This window comes from Thalassophryne amazonica, chromosome 1 (genome assembly GCF_902500255.1).
Source record: "Thalassophryne amazonica chromosome 1, fThaAma1.1, whole genome shotgun sequence".
Lineage (NCBI taxonomy): Eukaryota > Metazoa > Chordata > Actinopteri > Batrachoidiformes > Batrachoididae > Thalassophryne > Thalassophryne amazonica.
The window spans coordinates 13703195-13709156 of record NC_047103.1 but is presented as its reverse complement, the minus strand read 5'-3'; the positions used below and the strand labels follow the sequence as shown (position 1 = coordinate 13709156).

The window sequence follows — 5962 nt, the reverse complement described above, 5'->3', positions numbered from 1 at the left end:
TCCTAGGATGAGGTTGGACCCCCCTTTTTGCCTCCAGAAATGACTTAATTCTTTGTGGAATCGATTCAACAAGGTGTTGGAAACATTCCTCAAAGATGTTGGTCCATATTGACATGATGCCAACGCCCAGTTGCCCATTCAACCAGTTTGCCCATTCTCCTCTGACCTCTGACATCAACAAGGCAACTTCATCCACACAACTGCTGCTCTCTGGGTATCTTCTCTCTCTTTCAGACAATTCTCTGTAACCCCAGAGATGGTTGTGTGTGAAAATCCCAGTAGGTCAGCAGTTTCTGAAATCCTCAAACCAGATCGCGCAACATCAACAACCAAAGACACTTAAATCTCCTTTCTTCCCCATTCTGATGCTCGGTTTGAACTTCAGCAAGTTGTCTTCTCCACGTCCAGATTCCTAAATGCATTGAGTTGCTGCCATGTGGATTGAACAGGTGTACCTACTAAAGTGGCCGGTGAGTATATATGTGACTGCAAGTTTTTTTCCCATAAAGTCCATAACTATATTCTTGAGGGGCCTGCAACAGAGACTGTCAACAAGTCTCCTAAATCTCTCTGTGTGATCCACACTTAGCGAAGCACAATAATCTAGACAGGGATGGTTGGTCTTGTGTGTAGTGTGTGTGTCAGGATGACTGCATAGGAACAGTCCAGTATCTTACTACTTCAACAGGATCTCTGACCAGTCGTATAGAGTGGGCGACATAACGGGCAGGATCGTCGCTGCACAGTCGCTGATGTGCGTCTTAGTGCAGAGGTCCACAACTGCTTCTGCCAACTCCAGAGAACAAGTACCTCAGTCAAGACAATGCACACAGATGCTAAAACTGAACATTACACAGTTACAAAGGCAAAGCTGATGATCTCTTATCACATACCTGTAGTTGTTGACTGGACAAACACTTGGCCAGCTGCTTAAAAAGAGGCTCCTGCACCTTCACAAACTCAGAAGGTTGCATCACACAAAGGAGCTCTTCCACCTCCTTGATGAACATCAGCTCCTCACAGCAGCCAGTCTTTGGACAGTATTTCAACAGAGACCACAATACCTGTTGTGACGGCAAAGTAAGACAACAACCATGTTAATTCATTAAATTCTTTTCTGTGTGTAAAATGAAGAAGGGCCACAATCATTTTAAATCCATGACTGAATTAATACATTCTGTGGTATCAGATGTTTGAAGTCTGACTGATGCATTGGCATCTTTAAGAATAAACACTGCACAATAATTTATTTGACTTACCGGCTCAGTTAGAGTGCTGTCCTTCTTAAACAACTGCAGGAGACATTCAACCAGCTGCAAAGAACACAAAGAGACACAATGTCAAAGTATTTAAATTTACACACAAGTTTAAGCTAAAACTGCAGGGGACAAGAGTTAGTGACGGGACAGACGGGCATGGACATGAAGACATTCACAACAGTTCTCGATGAAGCGGACAGATTGGTCTTCTGCATTCAGGAAAACGGAACATGAAACCGAAATATTAGGTTTAAAATCCAAATGTGTACGTGTGTGCGTGTGTATGTCTTCAAATCACGTAGAAACTGCAGAGATCTGACATTTGATGTTTGGTGTGTTTATGTGTTTTGGGTCAATGATGAACGCCGCGAAAGCAAAGTTGATAGGATTAATATTTTTGGAGAAATTAGGGTTATTATGGAACAACAGTGAACAATGGATGTTAATATCACCACGAATCAGTCCCTGGTAACCAGACAAGCTCTGAACAAAGGAAACAGCTCAATCTTGCCAGTTGTAAAACATGACATCAACTAAATGTGCCAAATAATAAATATAATTATTCACAAAACTTTCTCACTTTAATTTCCTGCACTTTCAGTTCAAATCATTACAGACACTTTGCATAATTTATCACTACCACAAAATGTCAGCAACCTATTTTATAAACACTACCCAGTCTAGAGACTACTATATTTTTTAATGTGATACAATTGTCTCTCATATCTATATGACAGAATGATTTCAAGACAGAGTTCAAAAACATTTCTGCACACACTACCTGTTGATGGTAGACAGGAAATGACTTGACTCCATGCAAAGGCACCAAAACCTTTAAGAAGAAAATCTTGATGTTTTGTCTCAGTGGCACTCGAAGGTATGGGATGATGCTGTGGAAAATACAAAAAAGAAATCCATAAGTGCATCTGATAAAACCTGTAAAGAGAATTACTTTATGTGATATCAGTTACATTTAAAGAAAATCGCAAAGCAATGTTTGACAGATTTTTTTTCCTCAGGACTGGCAGGATGGACAAAATAAATAAATTTAAAGCACATAAATAAATAAATTAAATAAATAAATTTGAAGCACATAATGAGGGAAAACCTGAGGTACTCAGAAACGCAAAAGCGGTGAACAAAAAAGACATTTACTACAAATGAAAACAGTTCCAGAATACTTTTAAAGTAACGAGTTGGTTGCCCTTAGGAAGTTTGTATTCTTGTAGAAAATTGTGAGCCTAAAGTAGAGTTTTCATGGATGGTCGTATGAGGCTGTGTTTGAAGGTGGGATGGACAAAGAGGTGTACTAAGACATGGTTGACATTGAGATACAAAGAGACATTTAAATACAGTTATTTAAGAAAAAGATTGACATTCATCCAACATGGTCAGACATAAACACACACATAGAGATATAGGAAGGAGTAAACACAGTTAGTGTACATGAAGCAAAAACATGGATGTGAATACAGTTGTTATTGATAATGTGAGTCAGGAACATTTAGGTTTGTTGTAAAATGTGTGGATTGATTGATAATTATTGTGTTTTCATATATTTTGGCTTTAAGCAAGGACACTGTAGGTAGTTGAACCCCATTCCACTAATGTGAAAGTACGGTACTGTAAATGAGTATATAAAAAACAGTGATTAACAGGTGTTTGACTGGTTTGTGGCATAATAGCAGAACAGGAAACATTGGAGCTCTTTCATTCATTCGTCACCTTTTTGAACAGCAGTATTTTACTACAGCTCAGAGTGCTACGGATGTACGAAAATTATTATTCTTATTCATGCTATTTTAGGGCAACACGATGGCTTAGTGGTTAGCATTGTTGCCTCACAGGAAGAAGGTCATGGAATTGATTCCCACCCGTGGCCTTTCTGTGTGGAGTTTGCATGTTCTCCCCATGTTTGCATGGGTTCTGGGTTCTCCCCGTGTTTACGTGGGTTCTCTCTGGGTGCTCTGGCTTCATCCCACATCCAAAGACATACAGGTTCGGTGAACTGGAAACTTTAAATTGTCCGTGTGCGTGTGAATGTGTTTGTCTATATGTGGTCCTGCAAAAAAACTGGCGTGCTGTCCAGGGTGTACCCCGCCTCACGCCTTATGACTGCTGGGATAGGCTCCAGCCCCCATGGCCCTTAGTTGGAGTAAGCGAGTATAGAAAATGGATGGATTAATGCTATTTTATGGGCATTATTTGTAATTGGCCTTATTAAAAAATATATTTCTGGTCTGCTAGATGTTCTCCTTGGCCTGGTGGCCTGCCATCTCTGTACTATTATGGGGGAGAAACATTTCAACGACAGTACAGTTTTGCTTCTGAAACTAGCAGTACATACCTACTCAGGACTTTCAGGAGCTCAGCGATACCACTGTGATGCTCCGTCTTATCGATAAACCTTTTGAAACAAACAAAACATAGTGCAAACATTTAATATTTCTAAATCATTCATGTTGTTTATACAGCCTGATTTTAAAATGAGTAGCCATACTAACCTGCAGAAAATGTTACCAGTCTTTTTGATAACGAAGACTGTCAGGCCAAATAACTTATTGCAGATACTGCAAAGTATCAGTGTGAAGGAGTTCCTCTCTCTTGGATCTTTGCTTTTAAACAGTTCCAGGAGCTGCAATACAAGAAAAGTTGCTCTTTACATGAAACATATTATTAAAACCAATTATTCTGTGTTTCTTTTGAAAGAACCTGTCAGAATGAAATGCATGGCATTTTGTTTCTGGCATTTTGGCATTTCTTTTGTTAAAAAAAACTCCCTCGTGTCTGTGCAAATATAACACAAGAAGATGTTATAATGTGCGTTTTTTTTTTTTTATTATTTTACCTGTGTGACAAATGTCTGGTCAATGTATTTCACTGCAATTTCCACTTGAAAGTCGAGCTTCTAAAAATCCAAGGAAACACATATAGACCATCTGCAAGAGAAACACATGAAAATAAAGGAATGAATTCTGGGACATAAATGAATAACATGAGTGCCTGATGTTCAGACAGTGTATACTGAATCTACAACAAAAAGAATTAAGACAGTTCTAAAGGCAAAAGAGAGTCTAAACCAGTATTAGGAAGGCCAACCCCATTAAGAGGATCCTCACTGTACTATTTCACTAATCACTGTTGTTCTCCTTCTGAGATTCTGAGCATCTATTATTTTATTCATTTAAGTTTTTCAAATAGTGTGATTCACCACATGGTTGAATCTTAACATCATAAACCAATGAACAGTTGAGATTCTCCAAGTTTCAGTTGAAACAGTTTTTAACATTCTATCATTTTCATTTGCTGCCTTCACATATATTTTGCAGACAATTAAAGTACGCGTATGTATCAGAATAACCGACCTGGAGGTGTGGCCATGCGGCTTCCAGTGTGGTCTACTTTGGAATCAAACTTTACACCAGGAGGAACGGACAATGGAGGCAACGTCCTAAACAACTGTGCTGCACACTGAAGCAAAAGTTAAAAGTGATTATTTCAATCTTTAATGCAGAAATTAGTTATAATGCAAGGATGGCACACATCTATAAAGCCAACAGATTAATTCAGACGTCAGCAGGAATGGACAGAGCAGCATGTCAAAACTGTTTGCCGCTCTCTGGAAACAAGATAATCGTTTGCTTTGCAGGAAGTTACTTTGTCATAATCTCAAACATGATGGCAATCAGCCTGTTTATCAGTGATGGAGACATTCCATGTTTGTTACTGGTTTTGGACTGGACACATACAGATCAGCTCAGTTTCCATTCGAGATTTGTGCAAAGAATGACTGATATTTTCAGAATGTCAACAAAACATGATAAAAAAAATGGGTCAGCACTATCTAACAACCCTGTGAGTCTGATGCACAAAATTTCATGGGCTTTTATTTCCTCAAATATAAGACACAGTTGTTTTTTTTTTTTTCAAATACTTCCCCCCCACCCCTCCTGAATATCCTGTGGTTGAAAATCCTTTTAATATATAATGGGGATGTTTGCCGAATTTCCACATCAGACTTACAGAGTGGTTAAAAAGTGCCTACCAGCAAAATGATCTGATGGAATGCAACTGCTGGGTTTTACAACAACTGTCATTCCATCAGTCACGGCAAAGGATGGGTACATCCCACAAAATACTGGCATTTCGTTGTTTTTCAAATCCAATATTGCCATAACACGATCTATATATAATAAGGTTTAACAAGCTCTCCTTCTCTTCCTCTGTGTATTTTAGAATGTTGCATGAATCTTTCTGTACATCCAATGACCTATAATTACAGAACTGCAGTTTTGTGAAATATGGGTTTTTCAAATCACATAAAAAACCACCTCATGCAAACTTTTTAAAAAGTTGCAATATTTAAGAGTTTTTAAGAAATAAACATTTCCATTAAGCATATTTTCAATTTTCCACTTCAAACTGCGCAATCTGAAGGGTAAGAAAATGTCGATATTCTCTGCCCAGGTTTCACCCTCAATTCAAACTTCAGTTTAATCCACAGATTTATAATCCTCAATTGTACTGACCATGTTCACAATCTTTGGGTACATGGGCTCTGTGACGCCATTCAGTTTGATGAAGCGCGTCACTTCGCGCAGTGCGCGCTGCTTCTTTATCCCCATCCTGATTTCATGCTTTGGGGTTGAGTGAAATTCATTAACCAAAGACAATTTCTTCAGCGTTGCAATGGCGACCTTCTC

The 5962-nt window shown here is 38.7% G+C and overlaps 1 pseudogene; it reads right to left on the bottom strand.

Annotated features, from left to right (window-relative positions):
* Window positions 1–676: 676 nt before the first annotated feature.
* LOC117521049 lies at window positions 677–5962 on the bottom strand (annotated as a pseudogene).